Source organism: Mesoplodon bidens (assembly GCF_964165515.1).
Source record: "Mesoplodon bidens genome assembly, contig: HAP1_SCAFFOLD_158, whole genome shotgun sequence".
NCBI lineage: Eukaryota > Metazoa > Chordata > Mammalia > Artiodactyla > Ziphiidae > Mesoplodon > Mesoplodon bidens.
Genome location: NW_027671699.1, coordinates 499,788 through 512,230, shown reverse-complemented (window position 1 = coordinate 512,230; position 12,443 = coordinate 499,788). Strand labels below are relative to the sequence as shown.

The window sequence follows — 12,443 nt, the reverse complement described above, 5'->3', positions numbered from 1 at the left end:
ACAGTGACAATACCTATGGTACCAGTGCCTATAGGGACATACCGCACGGTCATATTTCTCACGGTGAAAGTGCCTATGGTGATATTACCCATGGTGACACTGCACATGGTGGCAGTGCAAAATGGTGAAAGTGCCCATGGTGACATTGCTCATGGTGACTTTGATACGGTGATAGTCCTTTTGGTGACAGTGTGCATGGTGACACCACACACAGTGACAGTGTCATGGTGACAGTGTTCACGGTGATAGTTCCCATGGTGAGAGTGTACATGGTGACAGTGTCCATAGTCACAATTACCATGGTGTAGTGCTCATAGAGACAGTGCCCATGGTGAAAATACCCAGGGTGACAGTACTCATGGTGACAGTGCTCATGGTGATAGTGCCCATGGTGACAGTGCCCATGTTCACAATTCTGACAGTGATAATGCCTATGGTGAGAGTGCCCATGGTGACATGCCAATAGTGAGAGTGCCCATGGTGTCATGCCCATGGTGACAGTGCTCATGATGGCAGAGCCATAAATAACAGTGCTCATTATGGCAGTGCTTAAGGTGACCGTGCTCATGGTGACAGCGGCCACTGTGAAAAGGCCCATGGTGACCGTGCTCACGGTGACCATGCTCATGGTGAAAGTGCCCATGTTTACAGTGCTTATGCTGATAGATGTCACGGTGTCAGTGCCAACGGGGAAAGTGCCCACGCTGATAAAGCCCGTGGTGATACTTCCCATTGTGAAAGTGCCCATGGTGAAAGCGCCCAGTGTGACAAGACCCATGGTGACACTGCTCACGGTGACCCTGCCCATGGGGACAGTGCTGAAGGTGAGAGTGCCAATAGTGACAGTGCTCATGGTGAAACTGCCCATGGAGATATTCCTCATGGTGATAGTGCTCATGGTGTCAACTCCACGGTGAGAGTGCCAATGGTGATAGTCCCCGTGGTGACAGTTCTATTGTTGCATGTGCCCATAGTGACAGTTCTCACGGTGACAGTGCCTTTGGTGAAATTTCTCATAGTAACAGTGCTTATGGTGAGAGTGTCAATGGTGATAATACCCATGGTGACAGTACTCATGGTAAAAGTGCCCATGGTGACACTGCACATGGTGGCAGAGCAAAATGGTGACAGTGCCCATGGTGATATTGATCATGGTGACATTGCTTACGGTGATTCTGATTATGGTGAAACTGCACACAGCGACAGTGCTAATGGTGAAAGTGCCCTTGGTAGCAATTCCCATGGGTACAGTACCGATGATGACACTTCACATTGTTACAGTGCCCATGGTAACCATGCTCACGGTGATAGTGCACATCGTGACAGTGACCATGGTGGTGGTTCACCCAGTGACAGTGCTAAATAGTGACAGTGCACTTGCTGAGAGTGCTCATGGTGATAGTACCCATGGTGACAGTGCACACGGTGTTAATCGGCATTGTTAAAGTGTTCATGGTGACAGAGCCCAAGGTGTCAGTGGCCATGGTGACAGTGCCCACAATGACAGTGCCCAACGTGACAGTCCCGACAGTGACAGTGCCCATGGTGACCCTTCTCACGGTGACAGTGCACATGGGGACAGTTAGCATGTAGAGATTTGTCACGGTGATAGTGCCCATTGTGACAGTGCTCTCCGTGAGAAGGCCCATGATGCCGGTGCCCATAGAGACATTCCACACGGTCACATTATTCATGGTGAAAGTGCCTATAGTAATATTACACATGGTGACACTGCACATGGTGGCAGTGCAAGAAGGTGAGAGTGCCCATACTGATATTGCTCATGGTGACTTTGCTTACAGTGATAATCCTTATAGTGACAGTGCACATGGTGACACTGCACACAGTGAGAGTGTTCATTGTGAGAGTGTTCACAGTGATAGTTCCCATGGTGAGAGTGTCCATAGGAACAGTGTCCATAGTCACAATTCTCATGGTATAGGGCTCACAGTGACAATGCCCATGGTGAAAATACCCAGGGTGACAGTACTCATGGTGACAGTGCTCATGGTGATAATGCCCATGGGACAGTGCCCATGTTCAGAATTCTCACAGTGATAATGCCTATGGTGAGAGTACCTACGGTGACAATGCCCATGGTGACAGTGCCCATGGTGTCATGCCCATGGTGACAGTGCTCATGGTGACAGTGCTCATGTTGGCAGTGCCATAAATAACAGTGCTCATTTTGGCAGTGCTCATGGTGACTGTGCCCATGGTGACAGTGCCCATGTTTAAAGTGTTTATGGTGATAGAAGTCACGGTGTCATTGCCCATGGGGACAGTGCCCAGGCTGACAAAGCCCATGCTGATACTTCCCATTGTAACAGAGACCACGGTGACAGTGCCCATGGTGACAGTGCCCAGTGAGACAAGGCCCATGGTGACAGTGCTCATGGTGGCAGTGCTCATGGTGGCAGTGCTCAAGGTGATGGTCTCCATGTTGACGGTGCCCATGGTGACATTTCTCATGGTGACAGTGCCTATGGTGAAAATTCTCATAGTGACAGTGCTCATGGTAACAGTGCCCATGGTGACAGTACTCATGGTGATAGTGCCCATGGTTACACTGCACACTGTGATAATGGGCATTGTTAGAGTGTTCATGGTGACAGAGCCCAAGGTGGCAATGGCCATGGTGACAGTGCCCACAATGACAGGACCCATGGTGACAGTGCCAACAGTGACAGTGTGCATGGTGACACTTCTCACGGTGACAGTGCCCATGGGGACAGTTAGCATGGTGAGATTTGTCACGGTGATAGTGCCTGTTGTGACAGTGCTCACAGTGACAATGCCCATGGTACCAGTGACCATAGAGACATTCTGCATGGTCACCTTTCTCATGGTGAAAGTTCCTCTAGTGATATTACCCATGGTGACACTGCACATGGTGGAAGTGTAAAATGGTGACAGTGCCCATGGTGATATTGCTCATGGTGACATGGCTTACGGTGATAGTTCTTACAGTGATAGTGTGTATGGTGAAACTGCACACAATGACAGTGCTCATGGTGACAGTGTTCACGAAAATAGGGCCAAAGGTGAATGTGCCCATGGTGACAGTGCCCATTCTCACAATTCTCACAGTGTAATGTTCATGGTGACAGTGCCCATGGTGACAATATACAAGGTGACAGTATTCATGGTGACATTGCTCATGGTGATAGTGTCCACAGTGAGAGTGCCCATGTTCACAACTCTCACAATGATAGTGCACATGGTGACAATACCCAGGGTGACAGAACTCATGGTAAAAGTGCTCATGGTGACATTCCCATGCTGACAGAACCTAAAGTGACAATTCCCATGGTGACAGTGCTCATGGTGAAACTGCCCATGGAGACATTGCCCATGGTGATAGTGCTCATGGTGACAACACCATGGTGACAGTGCCAATGGTGATAGTCCCCGAGGTGACAATTATTACGTTGAATGTGACCATGGTGACAGTTCTCATGGTGACAGTGCTTATGGTGAAAATTCTCATAGTGACAGTGCTCACGGTGACAGTGCCCATGGTGATATTACCCATGGTGACAGTACTCATGGTAAAAGTGCCCATGGTGACACTGCACATGGTGGCAGTGCAAAATGGTGACAGTTCCCATGGTGATACTGCTCATGGTGACATTGCTTATGGTGCTAGTCCTGACGGTGATAGTGTGTATGGTGAAACTGGCAGACAGTGACAGTGCTCATGGTGACAGTGTTCACGGTGATAGTGCCGATGGTGAATGTGCTGATGGTGACAGTGCCCAGAGTCGCAATTCTCATGGTGTAGTGCTCACGGTGACAGTGCCTATAGTGACAATACACAAGGTGACAGTATTCATGGTGACATTGCTCATGGTGATAGTGTCCACAGTGAGAGTGCCCATGTTCACAACTCTCACGGTGATAGTGCCCATGGTGACAATACCCAGGGTGACAGAGCTTATGGTAAAAGTGCTCACAGTGACAGTGCCCTTGGTGACAGAACTTAAGGTGAAAATTCCCATGGTGAGAGAGCTCATGGTGATATTGCACATGGTGTCAATACCCAGGGTGTCCTGCCAATGGTGACAGTGGTCATGGTGACACTGCTCATGTGGACAGTGCCATAAGTGACATTGCTCATTGTGGCAGTGCTCATGGTGACCGTGCTCATGGTGAGAGTGCCCATGGATACAGTGCTTATGGTGATAGATGTCATTTTGGCCATGCCCATAGTGAAAGTGCCCATGGTGACAAAGCCCTTGGTGATACTTCCCATTGTGACAGTGCCTATGGTGATAATGCTCTTAGTGACAGTGCTCATGGTGACAGTGCCCATGGTGACAGTGACGACGGTGACTGTTCTCACCATGATAGTGCCCATGGTGACAGTGTTCATGGTGACAGCCCGCATTGAGGCAGTGCCCGTGGTGACAGTGCTCAGAGTGATTGTGCTTACGGTGATAGTACCTACGTTGACAGTGCCCAAGGTGACAATAACCACGGTGAAAGTAATCATGGTGAAAGTGCCCATGGTGGCAGTTCTCATAGTGACAGTTCTTGTGACAGTGCTCATAGTGGCAGTGCTCGTGGTGACAGTGCTCTTGGTGACAGTGCTCATGGGGGCAGTGCCCATGGTGAGATTACCGATGGTGACACTCCCCATGGTGACAGTTCACATGGTCCTGGTTCATCTGGTGGCAGTGCAAAATAGTGACAGTGCCCGTGGTGATATTTTCCATGGTTACAGTGCTCATGGTTACATTGCTTAATGTGATAATCCTTGCAGTGATAGTTCGCATGGTGATAGTGCCCACCGTGACAGTGTTCTTGTTGACAGTGCTCACGGTGATAGAGCCAATGTTGGAAGTGCCGGTCATGAAAGTGCCCATGGTGATAGTTCTTATGGTGAGAGTGGTCACAGTGGCACTGCTTATGGTGAAAGTGCCCATGGTGACAGATCTCAGGGTGACAGTGCCCTTAGTTATAGTGTCCATGGTGACAGTACTAAGAGTGAAATTTTCCATACGGACACTGCCATGGTAACATTGCCCATGGTCACAACCTTCATGGTGATAGTGCTCACGGTGAGAGTGTCCATGGTGACAGTGACCATGGTGACATTTCTAACTGTGATAGTGCCCATGATGACAGTGCTCATGGTGACAGTCCACATTGTGCCAGTGCCCAAGGTGACACTGCTTATGGGACAGTGGCCAAAGTCACAATACTCATGGTGACAGTGCCCAGGCTGACAGTTCTCAGGGTGATAGTGCCCATGATGACAGTGCACATGGTTATACTGAGAATGGTGACAGTGCTTATGGTGACAGTGGTCATGGTTGCAGTACCCATGGTGATAGTGCTGAAACTGACAGTGCCCTTGGTGATACTGCACATGGTGAGTGTGCTCGCGTTAATAGTGCCCATGGTGGCAGTTCCCATTGTGAAAGTGCTCATGGTGACATTGCCCATGTTGGTAGTTCTAATGGTGACAGTGCTCATGCTGATAGTGACCATGGTAATAGTGCACATGGTAGCTGTGCCCTTGGTGACAGTGCCCATGATGACAGTACTCATGATGACAGTGTTCACGGTGATAGTGGCCATGGTGACAGTGCACATGGTGGCAGTGAAAATGGTGAAAGTGCCCATGCTGACAGTTCTCATGGTGACAGTGCACACAGTGACAACCCATGCTGACAGTGCTCATGGTAGCAGTACCCTTGGTGACAGTGCTCACAGTGACAGTGCTCATGGTAGCAGTACCCGTGGTGAAAGAGCTCACAGTGATTGTGCCCATGGAGGCAGTTCCCATGGTGACACTGCACATAGTGATAATGGCCATGATGGCAGTGCCCATGGTGCCATTGCCTATGGTGACAGTGCTCACACTGACAGTACCCATGGTAACAGTGACCACAGTGAGAGTGCTCATAGTGATAGTGTCCATGGTGACAGGCCTCATTGTTACAGTCCTTATTGTGCCAGTACCCATAGTGACAGTGCTCACGGGGACAGTGCCCATGGTGACAGTGACCATGGTGAGAGTGCTCACGGTGGTAGTACTAAAAGTAATAGTGCTCATGGTGACAGTGACGATGGTGAGAGTGCTCACGGTGACAGTGCCCTTGGTGATAGTGCAAATGGTGAGAGTCCGCACGTTGATAGTGCCCATGGTGGCAGTTCCCATTGTGAGAGTGCTCATGATGACATTGCCCATGTTGGTAGTTCCCATGGTGAGAGTGCTCACGGTGATAGTGACCATGGTAACATTGCAAATGGTGGCCGTGCCCTTTTTGACAGTGCCCGTGATGACAGGACTCATGGTGACAGTTCTCATGGTGATAGTGCCCACGTTGACATTTCACATGGTGGAAGTGAACAATGGTGACAGTGCCTATATTGACAGTTCTCATGGTGACAGTGCACACAGTGACAACCCATACAGAGAGTACTCACGGTGACAGTTCTCTTTGTTGCAGTCCCCATGGTGACAGGGCTCACAGTGATATTGCCCATGGTTGCTGTGCCCATGGTTACAGTTACAATGGTGACACTGCACATGATGACAGTGCCCATGGTGACAGTGCCCACGGCACCATTACCTATGGTGACAGTGCTCATGGTAACAGTGCCCATGGTGACAGTGACCATGGTGAGAGTGCTCACAGTGATAGTGCCCATGGTGACAGGGCTCATGGTGCCAGTCGCATTGTGCCAGTACCAATGGCAACAGTGCTCATGGTGACAGTGACCAGAGTGAGAGTGTTCAGAGCTGACGTTAATAGTGCTCATGGTGTCAGTGCAAATGGTGACAATACCCATGGTGACAGTACTCATGTTGAAAATACCCATGGTGACAGTTCTCATAGCTAGAGTTTTCATAGTGACAGTGCTCATAATAGCAGTGCCCAAGGTGGCAGTGCTCGTGGTGACAGTGCTAATGGTGACAGTGCTCTTGGTGGCAGTTCCCATGGGGAGAGTACCCATGGTGAAACTGCACATTGTTACAGTGCCCATTGTAACTGTGCTCATGGTGATAGTGCACATCGTGACAGTGCCCATGGTGGTAGTTCACTTGGTGACAGTGCTAAGTAGTGAAAGTGCACATGCTGACAGTGCTCATGGTGATAGTGCCCATGGTGACAGTGCACACGGTGATAATGGACATTGTTACAGTGCCCATGGTGACAGTGCCCATGGTGGCGGTACCCATCGGAAAATTACCCATAGTGACACTGCACATTGTGACAGTGCCAATTGTAACCTTGCTCTTGGTGATAGTGCACATGGTGATATTGCCCATGGTGGCAGTGGCCACGGTGCCAGTGCCCACAGTGACAGTGCACATGCTGACAATGCTCATGGTGAGAGTGCCCATGAAGACAGTGCACACGGTGATAATGGACATTGTTACAGTGTTCATGGTGACAGAGCCGAAGGTGTCAGTGGCCATGGTGACAGTGCCCACAATTACAGTGCCCATGGTGACAGTGACGACAGTGACAGTGCCATGCTGACACTTCTAATGGTGACAGTGCCCATGGGGGCAGTTAGCATGGTGAGGTTTCTCTTGGTGATAGTGCGTGTTGTGACAGTGCTCACAGTGACAATGTCCATGGTGCCAGTGCCCATAGAGACATTCTGCATGGTCACATTCTAATGGTGAAAGTGCCTATGGTGATAGTACCCATGGTGACACTGCACATGGTGGCAGTGCAAAATCGTGACATTGCTCATGGTGACTTTTCTTATGGTGATAGTCCTTACGGTGACAGTGTGCATGGTGACACTGCACAGAGTGACAGTGTTCCTGGTGACAGTGTTCACGGTGATAGTTCCCATGGTGAGAGTGTCCGTGATGACAGTGCCCATAGTCATAATTCTCATGGTGCAGTGCTCACAGTGACAGTGCCCATGGTGAAAATACCCAGGGTGACAGTACTCATGGTGACAGTGCTCATGGTGACAGTGTCCATGTTCACAATTCTCACAGTTATAATATCTATGGTGAGAGTACCTAGGGTGACAATGCCCAAGGTGTCAGTGCCCATGGTGTCATGCCTATGGAGACAGTGCTCATGGTGACAGTGCTCATGTTGGCAGAGACATAAATAACAGTGCTATTGTGGCAGTGCTTATGGTGACCGTGCTCATGGTGACAGTGCTTATGTTTACAGTGCTTATGGTGATAGATGTCACGGTGTCAGTACGCACAGGGACAGTGCCCATGTTGACAAAGTCCATGGTGATACTTCCCATTGTGACAGTGCACACGTTGACAGTGCCCATGGAGATAGCACCCAATGTGACAAGTCCCATGGTGACATTGCTTACGGTGACCTTCGTCATGGTGACAGTGCCCATGTTTACAGTGTTTATGGTGATAGATGTCAGTGGGTCAGGGCCCACGGGGACAGTGTCCAGGTTGACAAAGCCCATGGTGATACTTAGCATTGTGACAATGCCCACATTGACAGTGCCATGGTGACAGTGCCCAGTGTGACATGGCCCATGGTAACACTGCTCACGGTGAACGTGCCCATGGTGACATTCCCGATGTTGAGAGTGCCAATAGTGAAAGTGCTCATGGTGAAATTGCCCATGGAGATATTGCCCATGGTGATAGTGCTCATGGTGACAATCCAACGGTGACAGTGCCAATGGTGATAGTCCCCGTGTTGACAGTTCTTACGTTGAATGTGACCATAGTGACAGTTCTCATGGTGAGAGTGCCTATGGGGAAAATTCTCACAGTGACAGTGCTCATGGTGACAGTGCCCATGGTGATATTACTCATGGTAACATGGCTTATGGTGATAGTCCTTACGGTGATAGTGTGTATGGTGAAACTGCACACAGTGAGAGTGTTAATGGTGACAGTGCCCTTGCTGGCAGTTCCCATGGTGACAGTTGCGCTGGTGACACTTTGCATTGTTACAGTGCCCATGGTATACGTGCTCACGGTGATAGTGCACATCCTGACTGTGCCTATGGTGATAGTTCTCCTGGTAACAGTGCTAAATAGTGACAGGGCACATGCTGACAGTGCTCATGGTGATAGTGCCCATGGTGACAGTGCACACGGTGATAATGGGCATTGTTACTGTGTTCATGGTGACAGAGCCCAAGATGGCAGTGGCCATGGTGACATTGCCCATAATGACAGTGCACATGGGGACAGTGCCGACAGTGAGAGTGCCCATGGTGACACTTCTCATGGTAACAGTGCCCAAGGGGACAGTTAGCATGGTGAGATATCTCATGGTGATAGTGCCAGTTGTGCCAGTGCTCTCAGTGAGAAGACCCATGGTGCCAGTGCCCATAGAGACATTCTGCACGGGCACATTTCTCACGGTTAATGTGCCTATAGTGATATTAACCATGGTGACACTGCACATGGTGGCAGTGCAAAATGGTGACAGCGCCCACTGTGACCATGCCCATGGTGACAGTGCCAATAGTGACAGTGCTTATGGTGAAACTGCGCATGGAGACATTGCCCATGGTGATAGTGTTCATGGTGAAAACCCCACGGTGACAGTGTCAATGGTGATAATCCCCATGGTTAAAGTTCTTACGTTGAATGTGACCATGTTGACATTGCTTATGGTGACAGTGCTCAAGGTGAAGGTCTCCATGATGATAGTGTCCATGGTGACATTTCTCACGGTGACAGTGCCTATGGTGCAAATTCTAATAGTGACAGTGCTCACGGTGACAGTGCCCATGGTGATATTACCCATGGTGACAGTACTCATGGTAAAAGTTCCCATGGTGACATTGCACATGGCGTCAGTGCAAAATAGTGACAGTGCCCATGGTGATATTGCTCATGGTGACATTACTTATGTTGATAGTCCTTACGGTGATAGTGTGTATGGTGAAACTGCACACAGTGACAGTGCTCATAGTGACAGTGCCCATGTTCACAATTCTCACAGTGATAATGCCTATGGTGAGAGTACCCAGGGTTACAGTGCCCATGGTGACAGTGCTCATGGTCAGAGTGTTCATGTTGGCAGTGCCATAAATAACAGTGCTCATTGTGCCAGTGCTCATGGTGACCATGCTCATGATGACAGTGCCTATGTTTACAGTGTTTATGGTGATAGATGTCATGGTGTCAGTGCCCACAGTGACAGTGCCCATGCTGACAAAGCCCATGCTGATACTTCCCATTGTGATAGTGCCCATGGTGACTGTGCCCATGATGACCACACCCAGTGTGAGAAGGCCCATGGTAAAAGTGCTCACGGTGACTGTGCCCGTGATGATAGTGCCGACGTTGAAAGTGCCAATAGTGACAGTGCTCATGGTGAAACTGCCCATGGAGAAAATGCACATGGTGATAGTGCTTATTGTGACAACACCACAGTGACAGTGCCAATGGTGATAGTCTCCTTGGTGACAGTTCTTACATTGAATGTGACCATGGTGATATTGATCAGGGTGATAGTGCTCATGGTGACAGTGCTCAATGTGATGGTCTCCATGTTGACAGTGCCCATGGTGACATTTCTCACGGTGAGAGTGCCTATGGTGTAAATTTTCAGAGTGAGAGTGCTCACGGTGACAGTGCCCATGGTGATATTACCCATGGTGACAGTACTCATGGTAAAAGTGTCCATAGTGACATTCCACATGGTGGCAGTGCAAAATGGTGACAGTTCCCATGGAGATATTGCTCATGATGACATTGCTTATGGTGATAGTGTGTATGGCGAAACTGAACACAGTGATAGTGCTCATGGTGACTGTGTTCACGGCGATAGTGCCAATAGCGAATGTGCACATGGTGACAGTGCCCAGAGTCACAATTCTCACAGTGTAGTGCTCAGGGTGACAGGGCCCATGGTGACAAAACACAGGGTGACAGTATTCATGGTGACATTGCTCATGGTGACAGTGCCCATGTTCACAACTTTCACGGTTATAGTGACCAGGGTGACAGAGCGCATGGTAAAAGTGCTCATGGTGACAGTGCCCGTGGTGACAGTACCTAAAGTGACAATTCCCATGGTGAGAGTGCTCATGGTGACAGTGCCCATGATGACAATACCCAGGGTGTCCTGCCCATGGTGGCAGTGATCATGGTGACACTGCTCATGTGGACAGTGCAATAAGTTACAGTGCTCATGGTGACCGTGCTCTTGGTGACAGGGCCCAAGGTTACAGTGCTTATGGTGATAGATGTCACGGTGGCCATGCCCATGGTGACAGTGCCCACGTTCACAAAGCCCATGGTTATACTTCTTATTGTGACAGTGCCCATAGTGACAGAGCTCATGGTGACAGTGCCTAAGATCACAGTGCCCATGGTGAGAGTGCTAATGGTGACTATGCCCATGGTGAAAGCGACCAGTGTGACATCGCCCATTGTGACAGTGCTCACGGTGATCGTGCCGATGTTGACAGTATCAATGGTGATAGTGCCAATAGTGAGAGTGCTCATGGTGAACCTGCCCATGGAGACACTGCCCATGGTGATAGTGCTCATCGTGACAACCCCTCGGAGGCAGTGTCAATGGTGAGAGTCCCCGTGGTGACAGTTCTCACGGTGAAAGTGACCCTGTTGAAATTGCTCATGGTGACAGTGCTCATGGTGACAGTGCTCAAGGTGATAGTCTCCATGTTGACAGTGCCCATGGTGACTTTTCTCACAGTGACAGTGCCTATGGTGATAATGCTCTTAATGACAGTGCCCATGGTGACAGTGACCATGGTGACTGTTCTCACTTTGATAGTGCAGATGGTGACAATACCCATGGTGACAGTACTCATGTTGAATATACACATAGTGGCAGTTCTCATAGCGACAGTACTCATGGTGACAGTTCTCATAATAGCAGTGCCCAAGGTGGTGACAGTGCTAATGGTGACAGTGCTCTTGGTAGCAGTTCCCATAGGGTCAGTACCGATGGTGACACTGCACATTGTTACAGTGCCCATGGTAACCGTGCTCACGGTGATAGTGAACATCGTGACAGTGTCCATGGTGGTAGTTCACCTGGTGGGAGTGCTAAATAGTGATAGTGCACATTTTGACAGTGCTCATCGTGATAGTGCCCATGGTGACAGTGCACACGGTGATAATGGGCATTGTTACAGTGTTCATGATGACAGAGCCCAAGGTGGCAGTGGCCATGGTGACAGTGACAACAGTGACAGTGCCCATGCTGACACTTCTAACAGTGACAGTGCCCATGGGGACAGTTAGCATGGTGAGATTTCTCAAGGTGATAGTGCCCATTGTGACAGTGCTCACAGTGATGATGCCCATGGTGCCAGGGCCCATAGAGACATTCCGCATGGTCATATTTCTCATGGTGAATGTGCCTATGGTGATATTACACATGGTGACACTGCACATGGTGGCAGTGCAAAATGGTGACAGTGCGCATGGTGACATTGCTCATGGTGACTTTGCTAAAGGTGATAGTCCTTATGGTAACAGTGTGCAT

At 49.6% G+C, this 12,443-nt stretch overlaps 1 long non-coding RNA gene across 1 annotated transcript in view; it reads right to left on the bottom strand.

Moving 5' to 3' along the window:
• Nucleotides 1-2,776: 2,776 nt before the first annotated feature.
• The window catches only part of LOC308611138, a 140,480-nt gene continuing 130,813 nt past the window's right edge, over nt 2,777-12,443 (bottom strand). The window contains exons 2-3 of the long non-coding RNA XR_014014779.1: nt 11,530-11,551; nt 2,777-2,838 (exon numbers count right to left, since the gene is read on the bottom strand). This is a non-coding gene — a long non-coding RNA (uncharacterized lncRNA). The remainder of the gene's footprint in view (nt 2,839-11,529; nt 11,552-12,443) is intronic.